The sequence below is a fragment of the Ranitomeya variabilis genome, chromosome 2 (assembly GCF_051348905.1).
Source record: "Ranitomeya variabilis isolate aRanVar5 chromosome 2, aRanVar5.hap1, whole genome shotgun sequence".
Taxonomy (NCBI): domain Eukaryota; kingdom Metazoa; phylum Chordata; class Amphibia; order Anura; family Dendrobatidae; genus Ranitomeya; species Ranitomeya variabilis.
Window position 1 is genome coordinate 443,934,190 of NC_135233.1, and position 22,883 is coordinate 443,957,072.

General features: G+C 45.5%; 1 protein-coding gene across 3 annotated transcripts in view; it reads right to left on the reverse strand.

The window, feature by feature from the left end:
* Nucleotides 1-22,883, reverse strand: part of PTPN5 (protein tyrosine phosphatase non-receptor type 5) — a 170,521-nt gene that overhangs the window by 127,132 nt on the left and 20,506 nt on the right. Inside the window, exon 1 of one of the 3 annotated variants that reach the window (XM_077287170.1) lies at nt 7,060-7,619. The exons of 1 other annotated variant lie outside the window; for it this stretch is intronic. The gene's annotated coding sequence lies outside the window, so the exon portion shown is untranslated. Of the gene's footprint in view, nt 1-7,059; nt 7,620-22,883 lie in introns of those variants that run through there. One more of the 3 variants, XM_077287169.1, reaches the window with a different exon arrangement.

Sequence of the window (22,883 nt, forward strand, 5' to 3'; positions counted from 1 at the left end):
AGAGAAAGTTGAGAGACGCAAGACCCAACACTCTGGATGAGCTTAAGGCCGCTATTGAAGCATCCTGGGCCTCCATAACATCTCAGCAGTGTCACAGGCTGATTGCCTCCATGCCACGCCGCATTGAAGCAGTCATTTCTGCCAAAGGATTCCCGACCAAGTATTGAGTGCATAACTGAACATTATTATTTGATGGTTTTTTTGTTTGTTATTAAAAAACACTTTTATTTGATTGGACGGTTGAAATATGCTAATTTATTGAGACAGGTTTTTTGGGTTATCAGGAGTTGTAGTCCAAAATCATCAGTATTAAAACAATAAAAGACCTGACAAATTTCAGTTGGTGGATAATGAATCTATAATATATGAAAGTTTAATTGTAATCATTACATTATGGTAAATAATGAAATTTAACACTATATGCTAATTTTTTGAGAAGGACCTGTATATTGATATGTTTTTGTGCACTTTATATATATCTTTTCGGGGTGCAGTTGGGCCCAAATGGTACTGTAAACTGTGGCCTCAGTTCACACAGGATGCATTATAGTTAGCACTGGGCAGCCCGCCATAGGGCGTCATATTTTTTTGCACTGGTGTGCCACACGGCCAATCCCTTATTGAAGGCTGACTGTCTCATTTGGTATTATTGCACCTGTGCAGTTGTCATTTTACTTGGGTCCGCTGCACCTTGTTAGTGAATTTGTATTGAGGCCTAGTTAGACAGGTAAGCATCTCTGCCTGTTTTTGGATACCAAAGGAGATTCTTACAGATCAGGGGGCTCCTTTCATGTCCAAGGTGACCAGGGAGCTATGTAAACTGCTCCAGATTAAACAGCTTCGTACGTGTATCACCCACAAACTGACGGGCTGGTGGAGAGATTTAATAAGACCCTCAAAGCCATGCTCAAAAAGGTGGTTGCCAAGGATGGGAGGGATTGGGACATGTTATTGCCCTATCTGATGTTCACCATTTGGGAAGTACCACAGGCATCCACAGGTTTTTCTCCATTTGAGCTGTTATATGGCAGGCATACGAGGGGATTGCTCGATGTAGCTAAGGAGACGTGGGAACAGGAGCCCACTCCGCATCGAAGCGTAATTGAGCACGTGGCAAGCATGCAGGGCCAGATTGCGGCCGTACAGCCCATAGTAAAAGAGCATCTAATGAATGCCCAGGTTGCGCAAAGCTGCACGTACAATAAAAGGGCCATTGTCAGGACCTTTAAAGAAGGAGACCGGGTGTTGGTACTAGTGCCCACCCCAGAGAGTAAGCTCATGGCCAAGTGGCAAGGGCCTTAAGAGATACGGGGGAAGGTGGGTGAAGTGAATTATAGAGTGTACCAACCCGGGAAAAGGAAACCCGAGCAACTGTACCATGTAAACCTGCTAAAAGCCTGGAAGGACCAGGAATGTTTGGTCACGGAGGCAACTCCGGTCGTACCAATGGGGGACCCTCCAGCACTGGCTAAAGACCCAGCAGGGAGTCAGTTAAGATAAATAATGCTCTCACCAAACAGCAGCAACGGGAGGCTCGGGCCCTGGTGCAGAAGAATACAGATGTATTTTCAGAGCTGCCGGGATGGACCTCTGTGATACAACATGGCATAGTCACCGAGCCCCAGGTAAGGGTACGGATGAAACCATACAGAGTACCAGAAGCCCGGAGGCAAGCCATAGTGGCTGAAGTGAAGCAAATGCTTCAATTGGGAGTCATTGAAGAGTCCTGGAGTGAGTAGGCAAGCCCCATTGTGTTAATACCTAAACGAGATGAGTCATTACGCTTCTGTAATGACTTTAGGAAGTTAAATGAAGTGTCAAAATTTGACCTTTATCCAATGCCTCGGGTGGACGAGCTAACTGAAAGACTGGGGAAGGCCCAGTACTTCACTACCCTCGATCTCACCAAAGGATACTGGCAAAAACCCCTGACAGAATCAGCTAAAGAGAAGACCGCATTTATCACACCAGAGGGTCTATTTCACTATGTTGTCTTGCCCTTTGGGTTACATGGGGCTCCGGCCACTTTCCAGAAGCTGATGGACATAGTGTTAGAACCATATCGGAAATACGCATCGGCCTATTTGGATGACATAGTCATCTTTAGTACTATCTGGGAGAGCCACCTGTCCCAGGTACAGGCAGTGCTAAAGTCGCTCAGAATTGCGGGGTTAACAGCAAACCCAAAGGGCTCACGGAAGCTCGGTTCTTAGGTTACGTGATTGGCCATGGGGTGATCAAACCCCAAGTAAACAAGATCGAAGCCATCCAAAATTGGCCCAAGCCCTTAAGTACCAAACAGGTGAGGGCATTCCTTGGAATCATTGGGTACTACCGCCGGTTTAATAACAAATTTTGCGAAGAAATCAGCAACCCTAACAGACCTGATAAAAGGTAAGAAGACGGTGATGGTCCGATGGAATCCTCAAGGGGAGGAAGCATTCCGGTCCCTGAAGTCGGCGTTGTGTGGCCAGCCGGTCCTCATCAGCCCCGACTTCACGAAGACCTTTATTGTACAAACCGATGCCTCAGAGGTAGGCCTAGGAGCAGTGCTGTCACAAGAGGTGAATGGGGATGAGCACCCAGTCACCTACTTGAGCAGGAAACTGACCCCGGCAGAGAAAAATTATAACATAGTGGAGGAGTGCTTGGCGATTAAATGGGCCTTGGAGTCCCTACGCTACTACTGGCTCAGGCATCAGTTTTGTTTGGTAACGGACCATTCACCCCTCATCTGGATGAGAAACGCAAAAGAGAGGGATGCCCGAGTCACCAGATGGTTTTGGTCCCTACAAAACTTTAGTTTTTCAGTGGAACATCGGGCGGGGAAGTCACAGGGAAATGCGGATGCCCCTCCAGCCAAGACCTTATAAGTGGTCCATGGCCACAGAGTGGAGGAAAGGAAAAAAAACCCGCAGGAAGGGTTTGGGTGTGTCAGTGTTGGTCTTGGAAGCAGACCGAGCAGTTGACCGGTGCAGAGCTCTTTCTGTGTGAAGCAACACGGGCCCAAGCAGAGTCTAAAGCCTGACACCCCAGCATACACAGTGGTGTAGTTCCTTCACAACAACTGGTCGCGGACTGTCTTTTGTTTTTCCCGGCTGCGATCCGGAGGATACAGCATGCTGTGCACTGTGTGAGTTTTTGGACATTAAACACTTTTGTTTTTGAACTTTACCTGGGTCACTGCCTTCTCACTGCACAGCAAGAACACTGCTGCACTACAATACAATAAAGTATATAGACTATGGAAGTGATACTGAGCACTCACCTATATACAATAAAGTATATAGACTATGGAAGTGATACAGAGTACTCACCTATATACAATAAAGTATATAGACTATGGAAGTGATACTGAGTACTCACCTATATTCAATAAAGTATATAGACTATGGAAGTGATACGGAGTACTCACCTATATACAATAAAGTATATAGACTATGGAAGTGATACTAAGCACTCACCTATATACAATAAAGTATATAGACTATGGAAGTGATACGGAGGACTCACCTACATACAATAAAGTATATAGACTATGGAAGTGATACGGAGCACTCACCTATATACAAAGAACAATATATACTGTATTATGGAAGTGATACTGAACACTCACCTATATACAAAGAACGATATACAATATAGAAGTAATACTGAGCACTCCCCTATATACAAAGAACGATATATATTATGGAAGTGATACTGAGCACTCGCCTATATACAAAGAATTATATAGACTATGGAAGTGATACTGAGCACTCACCTATATTCAAATAATTATATAGACTACGGAAGTGATACTGAGCACTCACCTATATACAATGGATGGTATAGACAGTGGTAGAAGTGATAATGAGAAGTCTCACATATACAGTGGGTACGAAAAGTATTCAGACCCCTTTACATTTTTCACTCTTTGTTTCATTGCAGCCATTTGGTAAATTCAAAAAATTTAATTTTTTTCTCATTAAGGTACACTCTGCACCCCATCTTGTCTGAAAAAAAAAACAGAAATGTAGAAATTTTTGCAAATTTATTAAAAATGAAAAACTGAAATATCACATGGTCATAAGTGTTCAGACCGTTTGCTCAGTATTGAGTTAAAGCACCATTTTGAGCTAGTACAGCCATGTGTCTTCTTGGGAATGATGCAACAAGTTTTTCACACCTGATTTGGGGATTCTTGGCCATTCTTCCTTGCAGATCCTCTCCAGTTCCGTCAGGTTGGATGGTGAACGTTGGTGGACGCCATTTTCAGGTCTCTCCAGAGATGCTCCATTGGGTTTAGGTCAGGGCTCTGGCTGGGCCAGTCAAGATTGGCCACAGAGTTGTTCTGAAGCCACTGCTTTGTTATTTTATTTATTTCAAACTGTAAAGCGCTGTGGAATATGTTAGCGCTATATAAAAATAAAGATTATTATTATTATTATTTTAGCTGTGTGCTTAGGGTCATTGTCTTGTTAGAAGGTGAACCTTCGGCCAAATCTGAGGTCCAGAGCACTCTGGAAGAGGTTTTCATCCAGGATACCTCTGTACTTGGCCACATTCATGTTTCCTCCAATGGCAACCATTCGTCCTGTCCCTGCAGCTGAAAAACACCCCCATAGCATGATGCTGCCACCACGTTTCACTGTTGGGATTGTATTGGGCAGGTGATGAGCATTGCCTGGTTTTCTCCACACATACCGCTTAGAATTATCACCAAAAAGGTCTATCTTCATCTCATCAGACCAGAGAATCTTATTTCTCATAGTCTGGGAATCCTTCATGTGTTTTTTTTAGCAAACTCTATGTGGGCTTTCACATGTCTTGCACTTCCATTGGGTCACTCTGCCATAAAGGCCCGACTGGTGGAGGCCTGCAGTGATAGATGACTTTGTGGAACTTTCTCTCATCTCCCTACTGCATCTCTGGAGCTCAGCCACAGTGATCTTGGGACTCTTCTTTACCTCTCTCACTAAGGCTCTTCTCCCACGATTGTTCAGTTTGGCTGGACGGCCAGGTTTAGGAACACTTTTGGTGGTCCAAAACTTTCTTCTCCAGGATTATGGAGGCCACTGTGCTCTTAGAAACCTTGAGTACTGCATAAATTCTGTTGTAACCTTGGCCAGATCTGTGCCTTGCCACAATTCTGCCTCTGAGCTCCTTGGCCAGTTCCTTTGACCTCATGATTCACATTTGGTCTGACAATGCACTGTGAGCTGAGAGGTCTTATATAGACAGGTGTGCACCTTACAAATGAAGTCCTATCAGTTTAATTACACACAGCTGGACTCCAATGAAGGTGCAGAACCATCTCAAGGAGGATCACAAGGAAATGGACAGCATGTGACTTAAATATGAGTGTCTGAGAAAAGGGTCTAAATACTTATGACCATGTGATATTTCAGGGTTTTTTTTAAACTTTTTGAATTTACCAAATGGCTGCAATGAAACAAAGAGTGAAAAATATAAAGGGGTCGGAATACTTTTCGTACCTACTCTACATTAAATTATACACTATCGAAGGAGCTGCTTAATAAGATGTCCATTAATGGGAAGAGGAGAGGATAGAGGCTGTACTGAGGAGAGGATGGAGGTTGTGTACTGAGGAAATGGTGGAGGTTGTACTGAGGAGAGGATGGAGGTTGTACTGAGGAGAGGATGGAGGTTGTACTGAGGAGAGGATGGAGGTTGCATTGAAGAGAGGATGGAGGTTGCATTGAAGAGAGGATGGAGGCTGACCCGAGGAGAGGATGGAGGTTGTACTGAAGAGAGGATGGAGGTTGCACTGAAGAGAGGATGGAGGTTGCACTGAAGAGAGGATGGAGGTTGCACTGAAGAGAGGATGGAGGTTGCACTGAGGAGAGGATAGAGGTTGCACTGAGGAGAGGATGGAGGTTGTACTGAGGAGAGGATGGAGGTTGTAGTGAGGAGAGGATGGAGGTTGTACTGAGGAGAGGATGGAGGTTGTACTGAGGAGAGGATGGAGGTTGTACTGAGGAGAGGATGGAGGTTGTACTGAAGAGAGCATGGAGGTTGTACTGAAGAGAGGATGGAGGTTGTACTGAGCTCTTGTGAGCTGCACATTTTGAGGAGAAAGCTACCCCCGGGGAATTAGCAATGTGCCATTATTATGTGACAGGCAGATAACATTGTGTGTACATTGGGATCCCTCTCATCATCATATATATGGCACGGTTGACCTGGATGATACCCGACACATGCAATAAACTTTACACCCATTGCATAAATAACCACCCCCTGCCTTACAACATATCACAATACAGCGTCTTACATTTTGAATGGATCCTAGGAGCCCCCACCGATTGCAGCCATTAATGCAGCAGCGCTCACTAGTAACCATATATTGATGTATCACCTTATTGATAGCCCTGTTCATACTGTGCCTCCTTGTTCATGAATCGAATGACAGAACTACAGTGAAGAGAAGAAGCAAAGAGGGACCACAGATGGGAACACTACATAAGAGCCCTTTACATCCTATATGTCACATATAAAGCTGTCACATCCATAGGCATCAGGTATGAAGATTTACTGCACCATGTTCTCACCTCTCTGACGGCAAGAAGAGCCATGTAACCAGCAGAAGACAACACTGCGGAGGTGCCTCTGTGGAGGGAATACTCAATTAGCTGCCTGTGGATATATACAGGCTGCTCCCCTATAGGAACCGGGGGGTAACAGATAAGCAACCTATAACTGCACCTATACATTGAGCCGTCAGGAAAAATCCCATTGATCCCTACAGATCAATAATCCCCTCCAGTAAAGGAGAAGCGACAATCTCATCGCCTGTGACCTTAAGAGATGAGATCCCGGTGCAAAAGATGTAGATGGCACAGAGGACCTCCGGTGCATGGAGCCACAGGTAATATTCCAAGCCGGGCACCGTGCAGGGTAATGGGCATCACCTGATGGTGCAATGGGTAGATGGTGAATATGGTGAATACAATCCTGCATTAAATGGTTGTGGAGGATGCATTAGGTTGAGCAATTTCTCCATGCACGCTAGACACAGAGGGATGGCACGTAATAGGAATCAGATGGCAACGTTACCTTGTGAGAAGTTTGATCCTCATATGTCAGGAATGGGATTCATCCTTTAGGAACCAGGACTGCAGTCTCTGCTCGAAAAAAGGATGCTCTATCCTATACTACACCCTCCGAGTTCCTACTGCCTGCCCTCCCTACCATCATCATCACCCCCCACCATCACCACCACCATTACACACCCACCTCTCTGCTATCTTCCCCCTCTGTTTCTTCCCTTCTATCCCCCTGCTCCTTCTCAGATCAGTGACTTGATTGATAGGAAAGGCTTGCAGAGCCCACCCACACGTGTTTTTTTACTGAATAGGAAAAAAAAAAGACATAGGGAGAAGATGGGAGAGGAGGGTGGGGGGGAGCGAAAGAGAAGCATGAATGAAAACCGTAGCCAGCACTGCAGACCGGGCTGACATCCGCCGCCAGCTCCCTAATATTCCTCGCTAATCCATAGGATATCCTTGCAATAAATATGTGCCAGCTATCTGCCCGCTGCTGTGCCATTCCGGGGGCTGGGAATCTGGGCGGAATGCTCTTTTACAGCCATGATGTGAGTGAATGTTTGATGCATTGATTATATCCAGGTAACTGTCAATCATTCCCAGCACCAAGGACACAAGCACAGGCACCGGCGGTCATCCTGGGGGAACCGGGGGGATTTTATCAATGGAGACTCAGTGATCGAGGCCTTAGACCTGCAACAGCGTCTATGGAAGAGGCATCAAAATGGTCAAATTAGGATGGTTGTCCATTTACTGCATGTGTAGACGTAATGCGAGGCTGCAGCCGTGAGCTCCTGAGATCTTCAGGTGCAGCAGAGCTCAGCTGGTCAGATATCCCAATACATCGGTGATCTTCTGCTCAGAGCAGACAACTCTGCTGCATATATAAATATAATATATTTTACAGCCAGGGATTTTGTCCCACAAATATCACATTGTTTTACTGTTCTATGATGGCACAAATATCCAGATTGTTAGATTTTCACTGTCTGATTATGTTAATCAATAAAATATTAACTCCTAATTAGCAGTCATTGTCCTTCGTTATTTCTTGTTCAGTTTCCTGAGCTCCAAATTTTTTTTGGTCTCCGGTTTCCAGGAAAGGAAGTAGCTGTCTGATTCTTCCATTGTCGGCCATGTTGCTTTCATAGGGCAGTTTCCACTGTCACCTGGTCACCCCAAAGATTCTCTTTTGTCCTTTACTCGGTTCCTTCTGGAAATCAGTTATTTGGAGACAACAATGAAATCACGAGTAGAGGAGGATGATATCACGTTGAACGGGTTGCGCTGTGGTAAATGAGAAGCTCTTTGTTTTCCAAAATGGTTCTTTATTGTTTCTCAAGGTAACAAAAAAAAAATATTCAGTCCCTTTCACTGTACATGCTGGCTTCAATCTTTGTGTAGATGTCAAGGAACTAGGGGCGCATGTAATTTTTTCAATTGGGACATCTTAGCCTTGTGTACCTACAGAGATTGCCGCTGCTGGGCATCCATCCATTGGATGGTGACGGAAGAGTCACCCTTTACCAGTACAGAATACCATGGGTCACTACAGCCGTTTTCTCAGCTTACATAATCTTTCCCGTTTGTTTTTTTGGGGGTTTCTGAGTAGCCTCAGAGTACATCACATTAGACACAGCTTTCCATAGTTTGGCTTTTGCCATTGTTGCCCCTGAGACCTATCTTCCAAGGTAGCTTTTCCAACTTCTGCTTTCTGAGAAGATGTAGGGAGCTTCTTACTTCTCCTTGGTCATTCCAAGTTCCTACTAGTTTTCTTCTGTGGCTCTGGTTAGCACGGGAGTAAATCTTACTCTTGCCCCTTCCGAAGACTGGCTCGCCAACGTACATGGCCAAGGAATATTCTGATTTATAGTCCAGATGGTCCTCGGATCAGTTTCCTTTGTTTTTTTCTTAAACAATGACTGTAAGGGTCCTGCTGCTGCTGTGCCAAGTCATGCTTATCTTGTATCTTAAATTTCTCTAACATTTTCTGCAAGAATTTCCATCCTAGGTGGAGGCATCTATTCTTTTTGAGCACAAGTTAGCATCCTTCAATTGAGAGGGAAGGAGACATCCATTTCTTCTGAACATTAATAAGAACAGAGAATACCCAATTCACCAGGCTATTGTATCCCCACACCAGTTCTGCCACAGAGAGAAAAAAAAGAAAGAGAAAAAGAAAGATGAGTTGAACTCTTTTTTTCTTTTCTTTCTCTTTCTTTTTTTCTTGTTCTTTTCTTTCTCTTTTTCTCGTTATTTTTTTTTCTTTTTTTTCCCCTCTCTTTCTTTTTTTTCTCTCTATTTCTCTTTCTTTCTAACTGCAGCAGGGATGATTTCTTTGTGGATGATGTAGGGTGTAGTATGGGACTGGAAATGATTACACCACCTTCAATACTCTACCTTCAAAGTATAGGACCTTGGTCTGAGTGCAGATGCACTGGGAGGCCTTATGGCAGTATAACATGCTTCCACAAGGCTCAGGGTGCAGACTCCTTAGCGGGGACTGCCACCATAAATTTATTGGAATAATAACTAATGACTTGTAAGTGCTTGTATTGTTGCAATCATTCTTCCAAAACAAGATAGCACCATCTGCTGAAGAACGGAAGTCTGCGAGGTACCCAGTGGGACTCACGGCTCTCCCACTTTAGTCAGTTCCTGCATCCTCCTTGGTCCCCTTTTGCAGGTTCAGTAGAAACTCTTCTTATATACTTACATCTGTCACCTTTCTTAGGCCATACAATCCTTCAGGTGGGACCAGCCCTATTGACAATTCTATCCAGTGGCACAGCACACTTGCATATATAATCCGCCGATTCCATTGTGGAAGCGGTTCCATGTGAGTATGTCTCTTCGCAAACAGCTAAGCTTTGTGGATGCTGAAGACAATAGCACCCTGAATACACACAGATCTCACATCCAGCCTGTATTACTGGGAGAGACACTCCCACCAGAGAAAAATCTGAAATTTGTTTCAGGCTGTAAATTGAATAACAGGGGGTATGAAAATCAATAAAAGTAATTTCTAAAGGTAACTAAAATCTAAAAATGTGGAAAGCCAAGGGACCTAACATATCAGGCACCGTATTGTAAAGGAGGCCTCTATTCATCCAGCAGAGAATAGCTGCCACGGACATTTTTCTTCTAAACCCAACATGTTACACTCACAGCCATCTCAGGGCCTCATGTACAGATCACACGTCCCTTTGCGCTAAGCCTAAATATTCTTCCATTACAGGCCCTTGTGCAATACTGTACCAGCACTGGATAGTACCACCATGCTACTACCAAATGAAACCACTTAACTGTTTTATGAAAGGGAATAAGTCATAAAGAATGCTCTATTGTATAAATCGTGTTTTTTTTTCTTAGAATTTTTTCTTAATTTTTGATATTTATTACATATTGATATATTTGTTATTTTTCATATCCCTGTCTATACCAAGCATAACACTGGACTCATACTTCCAGTTCTGTATAGCAGTCACATATAGCATATAGGAAGCAATACTCTGACTTGCTGACTTCTATAGAAATATTTTCTAGGCATGCTGTATTCTGGGGGAGAGGGAGGTGGTGAGCTGTGCAATATGTCGCCAACTTGTTCAATCCAGGCCTAGGCCTAAGACTTGGCGATGCCCTTAAAAATCATGGAGGTCATACAAATGCAAGATGCAACAGATTTTGATGTGGGGTGTACTCATTTTTGCATCGATTAATTTGAGTAAAACTGAAGATTTTGTAATAAGTTATATTATTAATTTTACATTCATGTTAGGGGTTCAAAAAAAATGTATGAAGCACAATCTTGACAAAATTTTGGAAATGGTTCTTATGTTTAGTGGGATATTGAATAAAATGTTACTTTTCAAAGAGGGTGTACTCATTTATGATTACCCACGATGAAGCCGAAATAAGGAAAAACTTGAGTTCGGCAGATGATGTTTTTATGGTCGTGATAAGATATTTTTGTGATATTACCTTGGACAAAAGCAATGGTGACCATAGGAGCGACAGGGAAAGGAGAGCACGTGGTCAGAGGCAGATGAATATGGATTCACACATGATTGCTGTTCAGAAAAATAGGATAGTGGATAGTGTAATGCTCCATTTCCACTGCGGGGGCAGTGTGGGAAAACGTAAACGCTCAGCACTAAGCTTCATAGATTACAGCTGATTGTTCGGACACAACACAGTACCCTTGCATTGTGGAGATCTCCTTTCATTATTGTGCCGTGGTAAGGAGAATGTCATTCTCTAGCGAGGAAGGTTACTTTTCGAAAGAGTGATCTACCATGTGTTATAGAAGTGCTACTTCTCCTTTAACAAAATTAAAAACCTGCATCAGTCCCACAGAGAAACCCCCCTTATTGGTGGTGTTGGCAACCAGGTCATCTATACATAGATCTTTTATTCTCTGATGGTTACATGATGAATACATGTGACCCTGCAGAATTGCTTTTACAGAAAAAGTGTCCTTGAAGAAAAGTCAACAAGTGAGATGTTGACTGTGGTTGTTGGATTAAAAAGATGGAAAATTACTGACATGCCATTAGTTACTGTGTGACAAGACTCGCTGTTAGGAAAGTCTATTGTGAACAACCACGACCGTGAAATGCGTCTGTTCACAGCAAGCGTGCGGGAAGAACAAGTCCTGTTTTTGTTCTTGCGTTTATCCATAGGTCAATGTCTACTGGGCTGGGATCTCAATAACCAGCCTGCTATTGTTCTAGGAAGGAGTATTGATGTTCTTCTTGGATCTTCTCAGACCTTCTCGCTTACATTGATCTGTTATTTTGGCTTGGACTATATTCTAGTACATAAATTATATATTTTTTTTCAATTAATTTTTATAAACTTGTCTTATATTGATGTCTAAATCCTCCATGTTCAGTTGAACCTCAACTTGTGACTCGACTAAGCGAAGGATGAGGGGGATGAGCGACAAATTTTATTAAGAAGGGTTTTAGTGACTTCATGACGCGATTTGTCCTGTATCACTTTCCAGGTCTCCTCATATTGCTTATCTATCCCAATTTAAATCTAGTCATAGTACCTAAATATTCCAAAGGGGTCCATGGCGCTTCACAATCTATTTATTACCCCATGCTCTTATTCTCCTTCCATACATTCATTCACCCTGGATTCACAGTGTTCGACAAGGGTCAAATAGACAAGTGCCCCAAGGTATTCCCGACGCGTTTCATCATCAATTCTTCGATGGAGGTTAAGACCGAGAAGGGTGGTTGCAATACCATGGTGGCTGGAATATATGGATTTCCACAGCCAAGTGTTTGGGAAAAATGTCTGGTGTCTAGTGTGGCAGCCGGCGTCCATTTTCATGCCAAACCCGTGCTATTGGAAACATTGCTTCCTGTGCCTAGTATAGGGTAAAGCACAACTGAGGCGTAAACATCAGTTGAAGCATATGCGTCACTTCCGCCACACATTGGAGTGTATAAGTGGAACGCTGATGTAATGTTGAGCATCCATAAGGCGATGAGGACTGAGCGTTGAACGAACAGGTGAACCGAATGAGTCATCATTGGCGCCTGCATCAGGGTAATGTACTGTATGTAAATAACAAATACATCACGTGAAGGAGTCTTTATGCTTAGGGGAGGGCTTAGCAATAATAAAAGTAGAAAAAATGGGCCCACAATCCCCTTGCAATAATAAAGTGAGAGGGGACACAAAAGTTATTCCAACCTCCCAGGGTAAGAATGATTCTGGCAGCTCTCAAACACACGGTGGGGAAGAATAAAAAAATGGTATTGGAGGCAATTAAATATAAGGGCTTATAAGATTTTATTGGATATGCAAAAAATCAATCGAAAAAGGAAAAAGAGGACAGATGGATGGTGGATAGTTACAATAGGAGATGGTTAGGGAGGGGAGGAAATCTCTAATCGCTAACACTGGACACCTACCTAACCGTGTGTTTCGCACAATAAAATAGCATTGTGGAGCCCCCACTCCACACCAACTATCCCTGGGACTCCCTAGTATTTTCTAGTTTATAGAAACCACTATATGTGAGGGTCTCATTAAGTCCCAGCCGTGTTTGGGTTTTGAGATGAAAAATCCATTTAGTCTCACATTGTAGGACACGTTGTTCCCGATTTCTTAAACGTCCTGGGGTGGTGCTCACCTTATCGATCCCCATAAAGCTCAAACGTGAGATGTCACCATTGAGAGACATGTTCATATATCTTGAGGTGTATCTTTTTTGTTGGCAATATCCCTAAGGTGTTCACCAACCCTTCTTCTCAATTCACGGGTTGTCTTCCCCATGTAGTCCCTATGTATTGACAGTGGCATGTGGCCTTGTATATGACAAAATGGCTATGTACTAGCCTGTTATTTAAAGATCAGCCCTTTTTAAATGTGATGAGAAGATGTGAACCCAACATCTCACCAATGTCTCCATCCATCTGTAGAATTGACCGTTTCTGCAAAATTAAAAGGACGTATTTGGACCCATTACCCCCAAAGTGGTTCTATTCTTATTTTTGTCTCATTATAGACTTTTCTTAGAATTTCCTCAGGGTATCCCCTGTTCAAGAATAGTTTGCAGAGATCCCTTGCCTGATTTTCAAAATCTATGTCAAATGGGAAGTTACGCTGAACTCTGAAATGTTGGCCCTTTGGGTTTCCTTTCTTTAATGGAGTGGGATGATTGCTATCCCAATGTAGTCGGGCAATGGAGAAAATGGGCTTCCTAAAGATTTTGGTTTGTAAAATTCCTTCAGATGTTTTACATATAGTGATGTCCAAAAATGGTAGTTCAGAGTGGTGACATTCATATGTAAAAGACAAGCCTAAGGAGTTGTGACTTAGTTTGGTAAGAAATTGAGAAAAGCTGTCTGGATCACCCTTCCAGACAACCAGAACATCGTCAACTTAAAGTGACTACAGAATAATTGTATGAGCGTCCACCATTGTAGTCTCACCAAAAACCAAAGTCTCCTCCCACCAGCCCAGAAGCAAGTTTGCATATGAGGGTGCACATGGGCTGCCCATGGCTGTGCCCCTGAGCTGGTGGTAATGGAACCCAATCAAGAGAAGGAATTTTGTCTCACTATTTATTAAGAATAGTTAGACACATATTTTGATATTGAGTATACTCCATGACTACTACATTTTCCCCCTTATCGCAGGGCTTTATGACCAGGTGACAGTAATTTTCAAGTCTAAGAAGAGCCTCCATTTCTACCGTTATAAGGCTACACTTTCTACTTCTATTTTGAGTGCTGAGCTTTTCTAGATCTCTTGTTACAAGCTGTTCAAAGACATCGATAATAGATAGAGCCCCTTGAATTGGGGGCATTTTGTTGGTTTTTTTCTTTAATGTAGTAAAAGGGCCCTCACCAGAATGGCCAGAGATTTCATCAGATAAATTGTATAGGAATCTTATGTCCAGTAGAAGGGAGTCCGGGATCCTCATATCCTGACTAAAGGTACCTTCACACGAAGCGACGCTGCAGCGATAGCGACAACGATGCCGATCGCTGCAGCGTTGCTGTTTGGTCGCTGGAGAGCTGTCACACAGACCGCTCTCCAGCGACCAACGATGCCGAGGTCCCCGGGTAACCAGGGTAAACATCGGGTTGCTAAGCGCAGGGCCGCGCTTAGTAACCCGATGTTTACTCTGGTTACCAGCGTAAAATGTAAAAAAAACAAACAGTACATACTTACATGCGTCCCCCGGCGTCCGCTTCCTGCACTGTGTGAGCGCCGGCAGTAGCAGGGCACAGCGGTGACGTCACCGCTGTGCTGTGCTTTCACTTTCACTTTGCGGCGCTCAGTCAGTGTGGGAAGCGGACGCCGGGGGACGCATGTAAGTATGTACTGTTTGTTTTTTTTACATTTTACGCTGGTAACCAGGGTAAACATCGGGTTACTAAGCGCGGCCCTGCGCTTAGCAACCTGATGTTTACCCTGGTTACCCGGGGACCTCGGCATCGTTGGTCGCTGGAGAGCGGTCTGTGTGACAGCTCTCCAGCGACCAAACAGCGACGCTGCAGCGCTGGTATCGTTGCTTTTGCTGTCAAACACAATGATACACGGCGATCGGACGACCAAATAAAGTTCTGAACTTTATTCAGCGACCAGCGACATCACAGCAGGATCCTGATCGCTGCTGCGTGTCAAACTAAACGATATCGCTAGCCAGGACGCTGCAACGTCACGGATCGCTAGCGATATCGTTACAAAGTCGTTTCGTGTGAAGGTACCTTAAGACGTTTGTCCTCCTTGATGTAATGTTTATGCCACTTAAGCTTTCTAGCAAACAGATGGAGATCCCTGACTCCTGCAAAGACCTTAAACTCCGATGTAGAGACAAACGAGAGACACTTACCTAAGACGTACAGATCAACTTCTCTTAAGATTTTTTGAGGAGAGGTTGATGACCTGTAGTGAATTGGTGGCACCTAGTTGTTGGGACTCGTCCAGTTTCTGAGAAAATACCAATGGTCTAAAAAAAGTGTCGGCAACAATCTCTTGTTTGATCTACCTCTTCTGCTGCCTCGATCCATCTGTCTGCCTTGTGAGGTTCTAGGATGATTGTCTACATCAGTGTCAACTGTGTTAGTTGATGGCAGCTCCGTATCAAAATTTCTAACCACGTTCCCATTGATGCAAAGTTGGTAGGCCTTATTGTCCTTAAATTCTTGTAAATCTCTTACAAAGTTTTTATGTTTCATCTCCTTTAAATGGAATCGTTCTAAAGTATTCTGGAGGGTCAGCTCCTTTGAAGAGAATTCTGATTGGGATGAGAATATTTTTTGCTTCTTAAAAGCAGATAGAGTATTCTTCTCATTCTCCAAAAGCAGTTCCATAAATCTAAGTGAGCTAGATGTAGCTCTTTTCCCCATTTTTCTGTTAATTTGGGATTTTTGTATCGAACACGTGGACAGAGTTATCCTCAAGTGGCAGTGAACAATTTCAGACTTTATGTAACTCTCCAGGCTCGGCAGCTCCCACCATGAGGTAATCTGGTTTTTGTACATTTTTGTCAACTCTTTGAAGGCACTGAAAGGTAGGAAAACCAAGAGAGCTGGAGCATATTGCATAGAAGAGGTGGTCAACCGAGTCAGAAGTTCTTAAATAGATAATCGCCCTGGCAAAATAATTTTGGAATCGGTTGGACCAGAATATGGCATTTTCTGACCCATATGCAGCTAAACTCCACCCTGGTGTCCAAACTGCCAGCATGTTGTGGACCAGCAACATATTCCTCTACTCAACTGACCATATGCAACTTGGTTGATGGACTTTACTTGATGTCTGTTTGCCTCGAGTCACAATAGGCTTGTTGTGAAGTCCGACTCCATTTGATCAATCATATTTTGTAGCCGGTATTGTGTTTTAAAGAGGAGCCATTAAGGTAAATCACCACCCACAAAGACAGCAGCATGACACAAACACAAGACAGGATGCACGGCGAACGCTAGGAAGAAAAGACGTGGATGGGCTCTTAACAAAAGAATACATTATTGGCTGCCACACATAAAGAAAGGAAAGGTAGACACATTCAATAGCCACATTTACATCGCAAATTCAGCTTCTTGGCACCGGACAGATGTTGCAGCTTCTATTCTCGCACTTTTTACCTCCAATGTCGTCATACACTGGGGAAAGTGTTGGGTTGTTGTTAAGAAAAGGTTTTGTTTTAGGTAAAATTAGGTTTTGTTGTGTACAAAAGGGAGCCAACAATACTGGGCGCCAGGGAAGCAGGAAGAGATCTGTGTTCCGGTGTGGGTTGAAAAGACATTTTCTTTTCTTTTTTTTAGTATTTCCACTATATGCGATTGTATAGCGCTCTCTGTGAGCGCAGCTATCTCCCGAGCTACAACCACCCACCTCCTTTCTATTATGTGCTTGCATCACACGGTGTTATGTCACTCCGGCAGGTAATGAACCTAAGTAACCTGATAGTTCACTCCAAACCCAAAGGAAATTTGTACAAGCAAAACGGTATCAAATCTGATAAGTAAAGGCACACGTAGTGTTCGTTCACACGAGCAGACAATCGTATGAACGACACGATCGTAACTGGCAAACGTAGTGTTTATACAGGACGAGAATCGTGAAGAAAACGGTTGAATAGCAATTGTTCCACCCCTCTTCTTTGTCAATCTCATCGTTGACCGAAAGAACAATCTCCATTTACGTTACACAATCTTCAAGCGATGAATGAGAATTTTGACCGAGCGTTTGGGCACTCATTGTTCGCTCAACCTATTCACAGTACAGAATTATGAACGATGGGTCATTATCGTTAGAATATGACACATTATCGGCCGATGTACATGCCCCTTCATAGTGCCCATGCACCTTAGAAAACTGTTGGCTAAACCCTTGTTTAGCCGACAGCTATCTCCACCAACTCCTCCATATAAATCAACACTCGGCCGAGCATTTGTGTTCTTCATGGGTAGAGCGGAGTAAGCTGATGTCACACTTATCTGCCAGAAAATTATCCGTTTGGAGAACAAAAGGGTCAAGCAGCTGAAATCAAACTGTCATCTTCCATAACATCATCTCTCGGAGAAGGGTTAGGAAGCTTCTATACATATTTGTTGACCTGCAGACCCCACCGAAATTGGACGGGAATTTTTATGATGGCCTCAGCCCACAATAAATGGGCATTTATCAATTGTTAACTTCCCCAAAAATGTTTATAATACTTATATTTTGTATAGAAAATTAGTTTGGGCAATATTTCTTTGTTTTATTTTCTTAGTAAAGTTGCAGACTGGAATACGAGGAAACCTATTTATCACATAAGACAGCAATATTATAAGTGGCACGTGGTAGTTGGGGTCGGTCCCTGTTATAAATTTTGCATTGAGTTGCAAAAGCCAAAAGTTATAGTTTTTGGATGAATCGCCCACAATCTCTACATGCACATGCAGCGCCCCAGAGTCCTGGTCGTTGCAGTACTGTGGCTCCGCCGCTAAGGGGGGCTATGGTACGTCTGATGGCACTGAAGGAGTTCATCTGACCAGGTATCACATACACCAATACATTTCACAGTCGGGCCTCCAGGGGGAGCTAAGGGTGCTATTTATTAGGCCACTCCTCACCACTGTGGGTAAACTGGGGGTCAGGCAGGAAGTTAGGAGAGAAAGCTGACTGGGTTGGACCAGGCAACACCTTGTGGCAGAGGGTGTTGTGGGGGAAGATTCGGTAGGGTCCCTGTCAGGTTTGGGACCCTGACAGAGGCCTGGCTACAAGGAAGAACGTCACGGGACCGTGCCTGCTCAGCATAGTGGCGGTGCCCTAAGAAAGGATTAGAAGCGAGATATATTGTGCTGAGTGAGAAACGAGATCAAAGCAAGAGGAGAAATACCAGTAGGAGTCGTGCTGTAAGACCGAGGCAACATCCTACTGAGGCGCACAACTGGTGGTCGGAATGCCGAGGAAGTATTTATATATCTAGCTCCAAGCAATACTTCAAACCAACGGCAGGACAGTCAGTCTCAGGCGGGCTGTCTCACATACATCACCTATGAAGACATGGGGGGCGCACTAGGAGAGGGGCGACTCTAGGGTCCCGGAAGAGCTCCGAGCCTACTCGTCATACGGGTGCCGTCCTAACTAGAACATCAGGGAGGGACGGAGGAGAAGAACATCATCCGAACGAATTGTGAGGGAACATCAGAAACAGACACAACAGTTCTGGGGTACTATCCCGTAAGCACAGCAGGGGAGGACCACAACACATAGCGCTAGCGGGAAGGCACAGATTTCCACCTGCAAAGAGAACTCTGGAGGTGCCATTGGACCGGCCGGACTTGCGCAGCCTGGTGAACCGTATTCCGGACTGAGGACCCAGAGATCTTCAGTAAAGAGGTAAAGAGACTGCAACCTGGTGTCCTCGTTATTTACTGCACCACACCACCACCACCACCACCATCATCTACATCTATCAGATATTGTGCGCCCTTCGGCAGGGTCACGGACCGGGGCCTAGCCACCGTGACAACCCCAGAGCAGAGACTCAGAGGCCCGGTACCGGGTACCCCTCGGCCCTGCGGCAGTGGGGGCACTACAACTTGGCGTCACGAACAGGATCTACTTAAGCCTGAAGAATCAGGTCATGTGTGCCTTGGAACTGTGATTTATTGTGCTTGGACTGTACTTTGTTGCAAAGACTGTGCTGCGCAATTTACCGCCAAAAGTTCCCGCCAAAAGTAGCCGCCATTGCAGCGTCGCAGGGAGCGCAGAGGAAGAAGAAGGGCGTGCCATGGGAGGAGACTACCAAAGCGGCGCCAGAAGTGGCGACCGCCCCCTCCGACTCCTGCTGCGAGAGGACGACCTACCCAGCAGCAGAGGAGAACCGCCCCCTGACTTGCAACGGCGGGAACGAGGTGAAGAAGGAGCCCGGCCTCGGAGAAATGGCGGAGCCAGGTGCATGCGTTGCCGCCGAATGCCCGACAGCGACGATGAGCAGCAGGTGCCCGAGCAACAGCGAGGTGATCTCGGCCTGCCCTCGCCCATCGGAGACGGACTCGCGTCCACCTTCGGTGGAGGAGCCGAGCCTACCTATCCCAGCCACGGAACCATGGAGGGCGGAGCCACACCAAGTGGTGACTCCGGAGGAGCCGCGGTCCGGGCTGCAGCCGATTCCAGTGTCCTTGTCAACGGAACAGATCGACATCGGTGGAATCACATCAGGCGCAGGTATGGACGGCACCCCTACTCCCCCGGCCGATTCCGCTCCCCTGACCGATCCGGCTCCCCTGACCAATCCCGCTCCTGTGACCGCTCCTCACCCCAGCAATAACCGTTTTTTTCTCGGTGGAGCGGGTGATCCTCACCTCTAACGCGGTGGGGAAGCTAGTGCCTCCGCTACCAACCAAGATGGGAGAACCCATAGACGTGGGCCCAGACGGGGTGATCCTCCGGTGGGACACCCCCTGGACCGGGCCGGATGGGGCCCGGGAGGACGGCCTCACCCTTGCCGTGCTCACTTGGGAGCAATATAAGCAATGTCTAATCCACCACTGGAAGGATCGAGACGAGGCCGAACAACATGATACACAACGTAGAAAATCTGCGCACAGCAGGAAAGACGTGGTAAAGCGGGGAACTGTGCTGGCCTACCACCCGAAGAGTGGATGGGGCTCCATACAGGAACCGGGACTACCAACTGATGTCTTTGTTACTAGCTACAACGTGAAAACCCCCTGCTGCAGTCGAGATGGTGACCCATTACAAAGGGGGGATCAGGTGACCTACACCCGTGTTATGGTTCTCAATGGCAAGAGAACATAGCCCAGCATACATAGGAACTAGCTCTTGGAAGGATGGAAACTTAAACTGACCATGAACTAAACCTGCCGCACAACTAACAGTAGCCGGGTAGCGTAGCCTGCGTTTTATCCCTAGACGCCCAGCGCCGGCCGGAGGACTAACTAATCCTGGCAGAGGAAAATATAGTCCTGGCTCACCTCTAGAGAAATTTCCCCGAAAGGCAGACAGAGGCCCCCACATATATTGGCGGTGATTTAAGATGAAAATGACAAACGTAGTATGAAAATAGGTTTAGCAAAATCGAGGTCCGCTTACTAGATAGCAGGAAGACAGAAAGGGTACTTTCATGGTCAGCTGAAAACCCTATCAATACACCATCCTGAAATTACTTTAAGACTCTAGTATTAACTCATAACATCAGAGTGGCAATTTCAGATCACAAGAGCTTTCCAGACACAGAAACGAAACTGCAGCTGTGAACTGGAACAAAATGCAAAAAACAAACAAGGACAAAAGTCCGACTTAGCTGGAAGTTGTCTGGTAGCAGGAACATGCACAGAAAGGCTTCTGATTACAATGTTGACCGGCATGGAAGTGACAGAGGAGCAAGGTTAAATAGCGACTCCCACATCCTGATGGGAACAGGTGAACAGAGGGGATGATGCACACAAGTTCAATTCCACCAGTGGCCACCGGGGGAGCCCAAAATCCAATTTCACAACAGTACCCCCCCCTCAAGGAGGGGGCACCGAACCCTCACCAGAACCACCAGGGCGATCAGGATGAGCCCTATGAAAGGCACGGACCAGATCGGAGGCATGAACATCAGAGGCAGTCACCCAAGAATTATCCTCCTGACCGTATCCCTTCCATTTGACCAGATACTGGAGTTTCCGTCTGGAAACACGGGAGTCCAAGATTTTTTCCACAACGTACTCCAACTCGCCCTCAACCAACACCGGAGCAGGAGGCTCAACGGAAGGCACAACCGGTACCTCATACCTGCGCAACAATGACCGATGAAAAACATTATGAATAGAAAAAGATGCAGGGATGTCCAAACGGAAGGACACAGGGTTAAGAATCTCCAATATCTTGTACGGGCCGATGAACCGAGGCTTAAACTTAGGAGAAGAAACCCTCATAGGGACAAAACGAGAAGACAACCACACCAAGTCCCCGACACAAAGCCGAGGACCAACCCGACGCCGGCGGTTGGCAAAAAGCTGAGTCTTCTCCTGGGACAACTTCAAATTGTCCACCACCTGCCCCCAAATCTGATGCAACCTCTCCACCACAGCATCCACTCCAGGACAATCCGAAGATTCCACCTGACCGGAGGAAAATCGAGGATGAAACCCCGAATTACAGAAAAAAGGAGACACCAAGGTGGCAGAGCTGGCCCGATTATTGAGGGCAAACTCCGCTAAAGGCAAAAAAGCAACCCAATCATCCTGATCTGCAGACACAAAACACCTCCAATATGTCTCCAAAGTCTGATTCGTCCGCTCGGTCTGGCCATTAGTCTGAGGATGGAAAGCAGACGAGAAAGACAAATCTATGCCCATCCTAGCACAGAATGCCTGCCAAAATCTAGACACGAATTGGGTTCCTCTGTCAGAAACGATATTCTCCGGAATACCATGCAAACGAACCACATTTTGAAAAAACAGAGGAACCAACTCGGAAGAAGAAGGCAACTTAGGCAGGGGAACCAAATGGACCATCTTCGAGAAACGGTCACACACCACCCAGATGACAGACATCTTCTGAGAAACAGGAAGATCCGAAATAAAATCCATCGAGATGTGCGTCCAAGGCCTCTTCGGGATAGGCAAGGGCAACAACAATCCACTAGCCCGAGAACAACAAGGCTTGGCCCGAGCACAAACGTCACAAGACTGCACAAAGCCTCGTACATCTCGTGACAGGGAAGGCCACCAGAAGGACCTTGCCACCAAATCCCTGGTACCAAAGATTCCAGGATGACCTGCCAACGCAGAAGAATGAACCTCAGAAATGACTTTACTGGTCCAATCATCAGGAACAAACAGTCTACCAGGTGGGCAACGATCAGGTCTATCCGCCTGAAAATCCTGCAAGGCCCGCCGCAGGTCTGGAGAAACGGCAGACAATATCACTCCATCCTTAAGGATACCTGTAGGTTCAGAATTACCAGGGGAGTCAGGCTCAAAACTCCTAGAAAGGGCATCCGCCTTAACATTCTTAGAACCCGGTAGGTATGACACCACAAAATTAAACCGAGAGAAAAACAACGACCAGCGCGCCTGTCTAGGATTCAGGCGTCTGGCGGACTCAAGATAAATTAAATTTTTGTGGTCGGTCAATACCACCACCTGATGTCTAGCCCCCTCAAGCCAATGACGCCACTCCTCAAAAGCCCACTTCATGGCCAAAAGCTCCCGATTCCCAATATCATAATTCCGCTCGGCGGGCGAAAATTTACGAGAAAAAAAAGCACAAGGTTTCATCACGGAGCAGTCGGAACTTCTTTGCGACAAAACCGCCCCAGCTCCGATTTCAGAAGCGTCGACCTCAACCTGAAAA